General features: G+C 42.3%; 1 long non-coding RNA gene across 3 annotated transcripts in view; it reads right to left on the bottom strand.

Moving 5' to 3' along the window:
- LOC138113227 (uncharacterized) overlaps positions 1–12,474 on the bottom strand; it is a 246,140-nt gene that overhangs the window by 201,026 nt on the left and 32,640 nt on the right. The window lies entirely within an intron of this gene.

A 12,474-nucleotide genomic window follows, 5' to 3' on the forward strand; every position in this document is an offset into this window, starting at 1 on the left:
AGGTGGAAAGTCAGTAGAGGGAGCACAAGAGCACACAGAAAAATGTTAAAGGACTACCAAAAATCCTTACTTATATCCAATCATTATTACTGGGGGGTTTGTTTTCTTGAATATTCCCATCTGCCTCACCAGTAAACACACACTTAAAAATTATATAAAGCAATCATGTTGCTTGGAGAAAAAAAACAGAACCAACCCCCCAAAATTCAGCAGTGTAGATGAAGAGCTGGAAAGCTCTGTCTCACCAAACAGAAAATCAAACGACTTTCCTAAAATAAGCATCTTAATCATGATGCTGAGTTACTTCCTATTTTAGTAACTGCCACAAAGCAGTTCTGGCCATGGTCAGTGCAGAACTTGTAATACAACGTAATAATCACAGCAGAACTCATCAGGATCCATCAGAAATGAGCAGCTCAGTCAAGACTTGGGACAAGCTCTGTCATATAACTGAAAAGCTGACAAAATTTGCTAGATTCTGTAATTAAACAAATCTCAGCCCACATGCATCCCAAACTTGCTGAATTCCCAAAGTTTTTCAAGAATTCCTCACATCTCACTGCCGGAAATCTCTGGACTCAGCTTGAGCGAACTTGGAATCATTTATGTTTTTTTTATCAAAACTATGGGAAATTCAATTATTTTTCATGGTTTTGGCTCAATATCAACTACAACACTGCATTTCTGTGTGTGCTTCATTTCAACATTTCAGTTTTATTTCAGAGCATGATCAGGGGGACAAAGTCCTTCCTCATATCATTGGATATAAATCCAGAGGAACGACAGTGATTTTATTGGTGCTCTTCCTGTGTTACACCATTTTAAATGAAAAGTTTAATGTGCATATCAAACCTGAAGGAGAAAAAAAACCCAAATAACTCCACCATGAATCCCTGCAAAAAGAGCTGAACATTCCTCTCATTCCTGTGCACAAAACTGCGTTATCCTTTGGTTTACAAATCCCTACCAGAGGGCTGAACACAGTTACATGACTAAGGGCATGCAAGATTATGCTCTTCCCATCATTTTAAATTAATTACATAAAATTGTGCTCTTTAGTCACAACAAAGTTCTTTGAAGACCCAGTAGCTCATTTGGAACAGCTTTAAAACAGCGAAATATCCCACTCTAGATTATTTTTCCCAAAAGTAGACAATTCAACCAAAACACAGTATCTTATTGTTATATTTTTGCTTCCCATCCAAACCAACCAAATCCCTGTGAAATAAAAAAAATATTAATATTTATATTTGCAATATTTTTGCACAAGTAGTATGGAGGGCTATGGTTTTGTGGAAGAAAGGGAAGGAGACACAAGGAGGGGAAAGAAAAGATAAAAAAGATCACAAAAGTTTTCAGTTAAGTGTGGTGGGCATTAAACTTCTCCAGAACTGCTCTACCAAGATACTTCCTTTTTTCTTTCTGCACCAACACTGCTCACACCCAAAGTCCTGAGACAGATATTCCACCAATTAAAAGAAAACAGATCCCTTCCAGTCTTTGCATCTTTGAGGAATTTTTACTTGGACACTAAAAATTCCAGCAAAACTTTCCTTCCTTCTGCTCCTGATAGAATCACAGAATCAAAGTCCAAATACCCAGCTCAAGGGTAGGGCTTGTGTTAAAGCCCATCCAAGCATCCAGAAGCAAAAGAAAATAAGGAACTTCTGCAACATTTAAATACCTTGGTATTTTCAAAGGCCATGAAAACACCCATCAGAATCTTCCACACAACTGCAGAATTTTATGAATTGGCCATCTGGGGTCTGAACTGCTACCACAGGACTGAGGAACTCCCATGGAGTATTTTAACAATCTTTTGAATCGAGTTATTGCACTGCTCAGCCTCTCTCTTCATTCATGAATCATTTCCTTCTGCTGTCCAGTTCCCATCTCGTGTGAGCCGAGGCTGATATTTCCTTGTGTGTATTCAAATATTTATTTGTATACATCCAACAAGTATGAACTGCCCAGTACCATCACAGCCCAGTACTTCTTGCACTTGTTTAAAGCAGGGATCCCGTCTGAAAGGTCAGAGTGTACAAATTGTGTGTTTATTGGCTTTCAGTTGGCTTTATATCACATTTGTGCAGCTGGAATTTATCCTTCTGATAGCCAAGCTCTGCAAAAATCAAATTCATTGCATACAGCATGTAACATATATTTCATACAAGAAGTGAGCATAATAACAAGGCTACCTTGTAGACAAAGTTCCTGTGACCTTGGTCATTGTTTTAGGGTTCTGGTAGAGATTTACATCTACAAACATGAGGTGCACAAATGATTAATTATTATAGGTAATTTAAATCTTTTTCTAAGGCAAAACAAGATGTCAACACCCGAGGGAATGGATTTTCTGAAGTTTTTTCCAGCAAGTCCAAGAGTTCAAAATTAGCATCCCAGAAACAGAGCCCCAGAAATTGATTTAAAATATCATTGTTCTACACAGCAAGTGGATAAATAGTTTATTTAAATATCAAGCAGAGGTCTGACTGATAAATACTCCCTACACTAAACTGTGTTTCACATAAATTAAAGGAACAGGATAGTGAGTATTTCTGAGTTACAGGAGAGTCTGGAAAAGCCCTACTTACAGAAAATATTTCAGTAGCATTTTATTAACTGATGGTAGAAGTACTTAAAAACACTAAACCAAGAACACCAAGGCATCATTGATTATAGGAGTAACCACACACACAGGACACCTTTGTGAAATACAGGAGAGATGATGGCACTAATAAAAGATACAGCTAATCTTACTTTATGGAGACTCAGAGGAATGCACAATGCTCTACTACTGTACTGGCAGGTAATCTACTGCCTCTTTAAATAAATCTAAATATTAGGTCTAGCAGGGATCAACCTGAGAAAAATGCTAAAATATAACTGCTGAAGTTAATACTTATTTAATACTTGCTTTTCTACAAGACTTAAAATGAAAAGGCTTTCCAAACTATTGTAAGATGTACAGTCTTAATCTACATTTCAATAAGATATTTAAAGGCAATGCTGAAACTGTCAAGGACCCTTTCTTAAGCCTGGGAGAGGCCGACAAAGGAGTGCTGACAGTCCCGTTCTCCGTGACACGGAAACATTATCTTATCAAGAAAAATATTAGGCTTGTATTCATCTTGGAACTCCTCTGGGCAGACTTTTCCAATCCCCCAGCTGTATTTGGTGGCACAGATGCCACTGCACCACTTGAGGTGTCAGGAGCCCTTCCCATGAAGGTAGGTGAAGGGATCAGCATAAATGTACACTCTTCTGTCACGTTTTGTACAGAAAGGCTAAAAATGAAACTACAATGAAATTTCTACAATTCCCATAAACTGCAAAAGTACTCTAAAACGTGCCTAAAATTCAACCTGTTGTTTTCCTCTAAACAGCCAATTAGAGGATTTTCAGAAGAGATTTTCATTGTTACAATTTCCATATCTGACATTAACATTTATATATATTCACTCTTTATGCTAAATATGCTCTTTTGTATTTTTATTTTTTAACATCTTTGTTGTAGACATTATAAAAACAGCACATCAATCACCTTGTTAAATTAACTCTTTCATTAATAACGTGGCTCCAGTTTGAAAATAACCCTTTCACTCTTGTGTGAACATATACATAGAGCCCATAAACAGTTTCTAATTAGTCACATGTGGATTCACATGCAGACTTGTACGCCATAAACCAACACTGAAGTGTATAAGAAACTGTCAGTCAGATCAAAAGTCAATCCAAAATCATCCCATTTGCAGAGCTGAGATGCTGTCACAGTTAGTTAGCCCGAAATGTTTAAAACAGCGACCAAACTTTTATTCTAATTGAGCATGAGTTGAAAGGCTGCACACTTTGATGTCTTTGCTTTTATCATTTGTATATAGCTAAAAACAGCAGGGTGGGGGGTGGGGGGGGTTTAGTTTCTCTCAGAAATAGGAGACATTACTTCTTATTGAAAATATACAGGTAGGTCAGGCTGTGTTTGTGAAGCCAACGTATGGTTTTCAACCACGCGTGTAATCACTTACAGCACCACTCCTCAAAAGTGCAATTAGTGGAGTTTCTCATTACTATTTAACCTTTTCTTCCTGTCCACTGTTGACAAAATCATTAAAAAAAAATGCATCTTCTGAATATTATCTGCAATGAGATCCTGCATCTCCCCAGGAAACCCGAGGACTTGGGCAGCAATTGTCATTTTTCAATCCTTTCATTTTCCAGGAGGGGAGAGGGCAGCAGAGCCTGTTTGCAGGAAGCGTATTTGAGCAGATGCCTACAATCTGAGAACATGTTCACAGAAACTTGAGAGGCAGCAATGAAAAGTCCAGGCCTAATCTTATTATAGAAACACTCAGTTACAGCGAGGGAAACACACACTAAATGCCAGGCGGGTGGGGAAGCAAAGGAAGTAAAGAAGCCTCTCGCTGCACTTCCAGGCAGAGCACAAACACACCCAACCCGGGGTGTCCTGGACCACCCCTCCTCTTTTTAATGAAACATAAAAACCATCCTGCAAGGAAAAAAGCGAACAGCAGAACTTTCACACCTCTCGCTTCACTGGGACCACAAAAAAAAAAAAAAACCAACCCAAAACTCTTATTAACTTCAATAGACACCACAATGCTCCCAAAATCTATCACCTGCTGACAGTCTGCGCCTGTGCTGGCAGTTCCAGGGGTGAAGCTTAATGCTGTAATTTTCAAGGCTGCGACTCAAATCCTGTGTTTAGCTCTGGGCCCCTCACTACAAGAATGACACTGAGGGGCTGGAGAGTGTCCAGGGAAGGGAACAGAGCTGGGAAGGGGCTGGAGAATTCCTGAGGGAGCTGGGAAAGGGGCTCAGGCTGGAGCAAAGGAGCTCAGGGGGGACCTTGTGGCTCTGCACAAGTCCCTGACAGGAGGGGGCAGCCGGGGGGGTCGGGCTCTGCTGCCAGGGAACAGGGACAGGAGGAGAGGGAACGGCCTCAAGCTGGGCCAGGGGAGGTTTGGGTTGGATATTGGAAAAATTTCTTGACTGCAAGGGTGGTCAGGCATTGGAACAGGCTGCCCATGGCAGCGGTGGAGTCCCTACCCCTGTAGGGCATAAAAGGCCATGTGGACATGGCACCTGGGGACATTGACTAGTGGTGACCTTGGCAGTGCTGGGAGAACGTCTGGAGATCTTAGAGGTCATTTTTGACCTGCCCAGTTCTATGACTCCATGATTTATGGTGCCTCAGCAGGACTGAGGCTGTGCATCACTGTGTGCACACCTGGATTTGCTCCTCTCCTGGTAGCACAGGAGCTCTGTCAAAAGCTCTGCTACCACCAGTGTGTGCACGGAAGGGAGGGGAGGCAGAGGGATACGTCCTTCTCACTGCATCCGTGGCCAGCTGGCTTTAAATATCATAAAATAACAGCAGCAGGACAGACCCACTGGCTAAGCAGCCACATCTCTGATGAACTGGGTCCTTCTGCACTTTCCCCAGCACTGACTGGTCTGCTGTAACATCACATCCCTGGTGATGGGGTTGGAAATGCTGTTCCTGAGGACAACCATCCTCCTCCAACCTCTACAAAAGTTCTCACTCCCAAAAAATCCTCTCCACTCATGTAGTTCAGCATTAGTTTAAATCCTGTCTTTCTCCCAAGACAGGAATTTATTGCAATCTGAAGAAAGCAGCTTCAGCACAGTTCTAGTGACAGAAAAGAGAAATTTAAGAGGGAACCTCAAGGCAGCTATTCCTTGGCTTGGAATTGCAACCTTCCATGTGCTAAGGCTTGCACACATTTTGTGCCAAAACTCACACGGGTGTATCTGTAACCAAATCATTATCGGAACTAACCCGGGCTGACAGAAAACAAATTTACCTGGCACACAAAAGGAAATAACAACTGGAGACTCCAGGGGAGGCAGCAGTGCACAGACTGTCCTTAAGGCTCCACAGAAGGCACATGACAACAGCATCTCTTGACAGAAACTACCAATAAAGTTCCAATGACCTGAGGGTCATCACTGAAACCAGGAAACCATTTCGTTAGGGACAGTATGAAAACATGCTAAGGCACAAATTCCAGTATCTAAAAACCAGATGGGAAAGGATTATGAGAAAATTATGACTTGCATTTTCCAGATGAAGAACAGAGGGAAAGCAGACCTATTTTGTTCTCACCTTCTTTTTTTTCATCCTGTAAGGAATAGCATAACTTCACCGCTCCCAACAAGAGATAAAGCAACCTTTGATGGTTTGTCCAAGGACACCCCAGAAACCTGCAGCAAAGCAGGAACTCCACATAGCCAGAGGTCCATTCATAACACCATCCTAATTCCCACAAAGTGCTAGCCAAAAGGTGATTAGGGAGAGTCTCCTCAAACATCTTTCACAACAAAACTGTGCCCAATGTATTCCTATTCCAGCTGGTGGTGGGGTCAGTGGCTCTGACCCAGGAAGAGGTGACTGGTCTGGGGAGATGGTCCTGAAAAGAATCGCCGTCCCGAGGCCCAGTGTCTTCCCTCAGCTGCTGGCAGAGGAGTCCCTGCAGAGGCTGTCAGCTCTTTAGTGATTCTCAGCTCGTGATTCCAGCTCAGCTCTGCAGGGCGGCCTCCAGGCCAAGCCAGACCAGAGAGAGACGAGAAGGCCCGTGTGGCTGGTTCCGCACAGAGGTACCTTTATTGTTGGTTCCCTCTGGCGAAGGGGAAAGCCAGGGACGAGCTCTCTCTTCCCCAGAGCCAGGGGGCTTCCTTTTATAGGGATACAGGGGATCAGTGGGGGACCAATGGGTTACAGAGGGTCTGGGACAGACCAATGGGTTACAGAAAGATCTGCATAGAGTCTCTCAAAGGATTGTGGGTCCACTTTTCCTCGCCATGACCCAAGAAGTGGCTGCCTTTTCAGGGAGTCCTGCTGGGCGACTGCGAAATCTCCTGTCTCAGCAGAGATCCCTCCAGGGCAAGGGCTGGGCATATCCCACATATTCCCTCCAGAAATACCATGCCAGAGCTTCTCCATGCTGAGGGTGCCAGATACATCAGGCTTAGGGTGGCAGTGGGGAAGGCAGCCATCCCTACTACTTAGCTTTGGTCTGAAATTAAGGAAAGGCTGCAGGATCTGTGGGAACAGGATATCTAGCAGCGATTGCAGCCATTATTTCCCCCCTTTTACAGAGCTACCTTTTAAACTATGCTTGAGATCTTTGTTGTTGTCTCGTACCCTGTGGCACTGGCCTGGCGCGATGAGACTCCGGCGAGATACAGCACATAAAAGCATCCACTGTAAGTGTGACGAATTGCAATGACAAGGTTGGGTTGGAGGTAACTTGTGAATGATCTGGTGAATTGAAAACGCCTGCGTGCTCTGCCTAGGAGCAGTGGAAAGAGAATATGGGCAGTGCCAGTTGCGTGCTCCAGGCAGGAGCCTCGCTGAGAACACAGGAGAAACACACCATACCTTATTAACACGCCCAGCTTCTCAACGAGCTCTTTGCAAAACAAATATATAGCATCAGCAACCAACCATATTATTATTAATAATGAGGTTCAAATGTGCGGAGGAGGTGAATTTGGTACGAATCCAGCATTTGAATGATGGAGTTGGAAAATGAAAAGCTCTGCTTAGGTACCCAGAGAACACAGGCGTTGCTGTAAAAACCCAACACGCGGCATACAAAGGCGTGCAACTAACTAAAACCCAGCTCAAGTCATGAATAAAAACAATGCCATAATTCTTTGCACTCTAGAGCACCTTTCAGAAATCTTTCTGCATGCATTCCCTGGTAAATACAACATCCTTGCAAGACAGATGAGGAACAGTACCCTGGTTTTCAGGATGGAAAACAGAGTCAAAAATAATCCCACACCCCAACGTCGCTGGAAGATTACTGATGAGGGCACACGACGATCGTGACAGATTAACTTTATGTGGCATTTTAGTGTGGCCTTTGGGGTAAGGATCTCTTCAATTCCTCCATGAAGAGGAACACCAAACCCCCTTTCCCTTCCCCGAGCCATCGAAATGGTGGTACTGAGTATCATAAACCCCCTCCTTCATTTTCTTTTTGTCATCGCCCCTTACGTGTGTCATTTTCTTTATCTACCTAAACCTACATGGGTAAAATTGTTTAGTACCTGGGATTAAACACACCTCAGTTCAAATCAAAACCTAAATTTATCATCATAAAACTCCTGGTGGCACAGTACGATCAACACTTACAGATTGACAGAAAAAGCACACCATTTTTGCTATTACAGTTAACCCCCTGAAAACACTCAAAAATCCAGGTTTAGACCAAAACACTGACACAATGCTTCAATGTTTGCCCCCCAAAATGTAAAATGACCCAGCATTTTAAAAAAACAGAATTTACATGTTAGTACTGTCACAGCTTATATAGACCACCTTTATGCCATGGCATATTCAGGACCTGATTTTTAACTTAAAGCACCACTGCAATACTCGAGATATTTTTTAATAAAAATCCAAGTATAAAAATGAGCAATTTACTTCCAGACGAGAGTATCAGCTGGGACATTCATCATCCCAAAACCCCCTTCCTCACAACACTTCTTTTCTCCTGATAAGCCTTTCCTGGAGCACAACTGAAGTATTGTAACTCCAGGGAAGGTCTGGTATTTAACAATGATCTAACATCATGGAGGTGCGTGTTATATTTTCCCAAAGTTGTCCAACACCTTTACATTCCCTCCACCCAACAACCAATAGGCCAATATCCTCCCTTAACACTTCAATACTGTTGCTTTCCCTCTACTTAACCATTACTGGGGGATTTAAATGACTTCCAGACATAATTTTTAATACTAACTTACTTTAGATTGAGGCCCCCACATACTTTTACCCCTAATCCTTTTCCATTGTGCTGCTGCTAATCTCAACCCAATATAGGATGTACCTCTGCTTAGGAGAATCAGCCTTTCATTAGCTCTGTTCAGGATTTTGGATGGAATCTATGAGATATAATTTTACCTGCTTTCAACACTGTTTAAAAAACTGTTCCAAAGAACATTCATCTAAAAGATGTAATCTGTAGATATCCCTGTCCTCAAAAAACACCATCTATTAAAAAATACTTTTTTTTTTTACCTTGACCTAAATAAAGTGAAATTCTATATTCTATTAGAAACTAGAAAATAAGAAAGACTGCTGGATACTGATTAAATCAGCAAAGAAACACCTTGAAGCGCTTTATTTTGTTGAACCATGAAGATAAGTGGTTTAGTCCCTCCCATGGGAGCACAGGCTCTTATATTTATATTTTTACACCAATTTTTGTGGGCACAAGAAGTAAAGAACCAAAATGTAAACACCATGGCATGTTTTGCAAGTATTTTAAATATGACCATTATGGAACAAGCACATTTTATCATTCCTTCAAAAAATTTTGCCTTATTAACTACTGTAAAACCAAGAGCAATTTCCTTCTACCTTTTTGTTATGATAAGGCAAGATATCCCATCCCCATTGATTAATGATATTAACCACTGGCAACTGACATCCAATTGCCATCCAGAACGTATTTTCTCTATTAAAAAAATTGGTTCATACTTAACAGAAACATTATTCAGAAGTTATACTCCCCTATCTTAAATTTTCGAGTATTCTGTCAGGCAGAAAGAGAGAGGAAAACATGTTTCTCCCTCCTCACTTCTCACAGAGCTGATGAAAAGAAAAATGTTCCCAGTTTTGCTGTGCATTTTGTTGTAAATTTGTCACACATCTCTAATCATTCCTACTAAATGTGGTTACCAGCTTCAGTGACAGTTTTGTTGGGAGGAAATCACAAGCTTTAAAAAAAACTTAAAAAGTGTACACAGATTTTATTACTTTCTTTTTAAGAACTGTTATCATTGCTGCAAATACCTCTCCATCAGAGAAGGGGGAACACTGAGGAAACCATGGCAGGGAGGAGGATGTGAGGCACCTTATGCCAGCAATGAGTGGGAGTGAGTTTCCTGGTCCTTGCTGGAATAGTGGTGGTAATTCTGAACTACAAGGCCAGACTGATAACATCTAGAGCAGGCACAGGGCTCTCTTTAACCTACCATGGATATTCCAGAGCAGGGTGATAACCAGCTGCAAATAAAACTAATTAATTCAGGAAAATTAGACAGCCTCACTCTGCATTGCTTTGAAGAGCACAGACTGGTTTGGGGTGGGCCTTGAAACTCATCCTGTTCCACCCCCTGCCATGGGCAGGGACACCTCCCACTGTCCCAGGCTGCTCCAGCCCCAATGTCCAGCCTGGCCTTGGGCACTGCCAGGGATCCAGGGGCAGCCACAGCTGCTCTGGGAATTCCAGCCCACACCCTCCCCACCCTCAGAGCCAAGAATTCCTTCCCAATATCCCACCCATCCCTGCCCTCTGGCACTGGGAAGCCATTCCCTGTGTCCTGTTCCTCCATGCCTTGTCCCCAGTCCTTCTCCAGCTCTCCTGGAGGGCCTTTAGGCACTGGAAGGAGCCTAAGGTCTCCCTGGAGCTTTCTCTTCCCCAAAGTTGAGAAGAGTTCTCAACTCTAATTTGATTTCTTCTGGAACAATCCCTTTATGCTGGCAATGGCACCATTATCTTCCACCATAAGCAGACACCACTACTTCTACGTGGCAAAACTGAGGAGAAATCAGGATTTTATATTATTTTCCAGAAGCTCCTTGAATTTAATGTATTTTGCCTTTAAACAGGCTGAACACCACAGCTCTCCCAGACTATCTCCAGAGGAGAGGGGCTCCAGCCCTCAGAGCATCTCTGGACAAGTGAGGGCAGCTTCAAATCAGGATTTTTAAGTTGGTTTTTATTTCTTTTATGAATCATCTGAAAGAGGAAGAGCTTTGCAAGGGGGAAGCTCCAAAATTGCCATTTCAAGTGTTTTGTTTTGTTTTCAAAGCATATTTGAGTCAGAACAAAAGAAAGAGAAGGAGAGCCTAAGAAGTGCTTTCAAGTAAAAAAAAAGGACAACCAGGAGGGCAGAATTTTGGGGGAAGATTTGTGTTACATCCTGTACATCCAGTCTCCAGGCAGAACTGGAGGGAACGAGCCAAAAAACTGAACTCTGTAATGCCATTCTGGCTTCTGAATGAATGTGACAGTGAGAGACTGTGGGAAGCAACTTAACACAAATGGAAAATTTGCAAGTGAAGAACTATAATAATCGTCTCCCATAACAGCCAGATCAGGTTTCAAGGAGGTTTTTTTCTTTGCTTTTTTTGTTGTGGGGTTGGGGTTTTGTTTTTTTTTTTCCTTCCCCCACTCTGAGTGCAGTCGAGCTGGCACATTTTATTCAGGATACTTCTGAGAGTGACTAACAGTTTGCTGCTACTGATAAATAAGTTGGGTCACAGCACAGACAAACAGCAGCAAGAGTCTGAGTGAGCTCCACTCATACACACAGAAAATTATTCAGGTACAGAAAACACATTTTTAATTATTTCCACAGCTGCTGCAAATCAGAAGTTTTCTGTTGAATTCTGTATAGTGCAGCAATTCCCCAGCTGGGGAGAGCAGCTCTTTCCCACCCAGGCATGTGCCTCTGTACAAGCTCCACCACAGGCCTTCCCCATCCTTGTTTTAAGGGAAAAACAACAGAGTTGAACCACCACAGCAGAGTACCACGAGAAAAATCAGTCAAAATGATGCAAATATACCACAGCTTCAGGATTTACCCTGCTGTAGCAGCCCAGGTGCATCTCCTACCAGAGCCTATAGAAGCTGACCCCACTTTCAGGAAACTGCCACAGAAAAAGCCAAATTTTTTCAAATTCATGTGTTAACCTGACACTGCCTAAACCTTTCCAAATTCCAGCAGCACAGCCCTGTGTCCCTTTCCCCAGCCAAAACACAACAGGAATTCTTACACATCCCACACACCCAATTTAAGGCACGCCAATTTATTCCCCTTGGTTGCACCCAGCACCTGGACCAGCTGATTTCTTCTGGAACAATCCCTTTATTCTGGCAATGGCACCATTACCTTCCACCAGAAGCAGGCACTGGTACTTCTATCTGGCAAAACTAAGAAGAAATCAGGATTTCACACGATTCCCCAGTATCTATTTGAATTAAATGCATTTTTTCCATTAAACAATTAGTACGAACTAGTGCCGATACACACAAACAAATCCCAAAACCATCAAAAACGACATAAATCCATGCTGATATTTGATTCATCATCACATATCCCTGTTGCACTATTTGGAAAAACCAGACTAGATGTACATTAACACACTCATTGACATTTAGGCAGTTTACTGCAGGAAAATGAGAAAAGCAGTCTAGAATAGCAGATTTTTCTTCCTTTTTTTTTTTTTTTTCCTGCAGGACAAGCAACTCAGTCCTGATTTTGCTAGAGAAAGCCCTTTCCCCTGGATCTTCAGCTTCATACCCAAAGCTCTCTGTGTTTCCTTTATACCACTGGCTTTGCATTTCCATGAATTGCAGGAGCAGCTGCCATATCTCTGTGTTAGATTCAGCCACAAAGTTTGTCAATTAA

The sequence above is a fragment of the Aphelocoma coerulescens genome, chromosome 7, assembly GCF_041296385.1.
Source record: "Aphelocoma coerulescens isolate FSJ_1873_10779 chromosome 7, UR_Acoe_1.0, whole genome shotgun sequence".
In the NCBI taxonomy this organism is placed as follows: domain Eukaryota; kingdom Metazoa; phylum Chordata; class Aves; order Passeriformes; family Corvidae; genus Aphelocoma; species Aphelocoma coerulescens.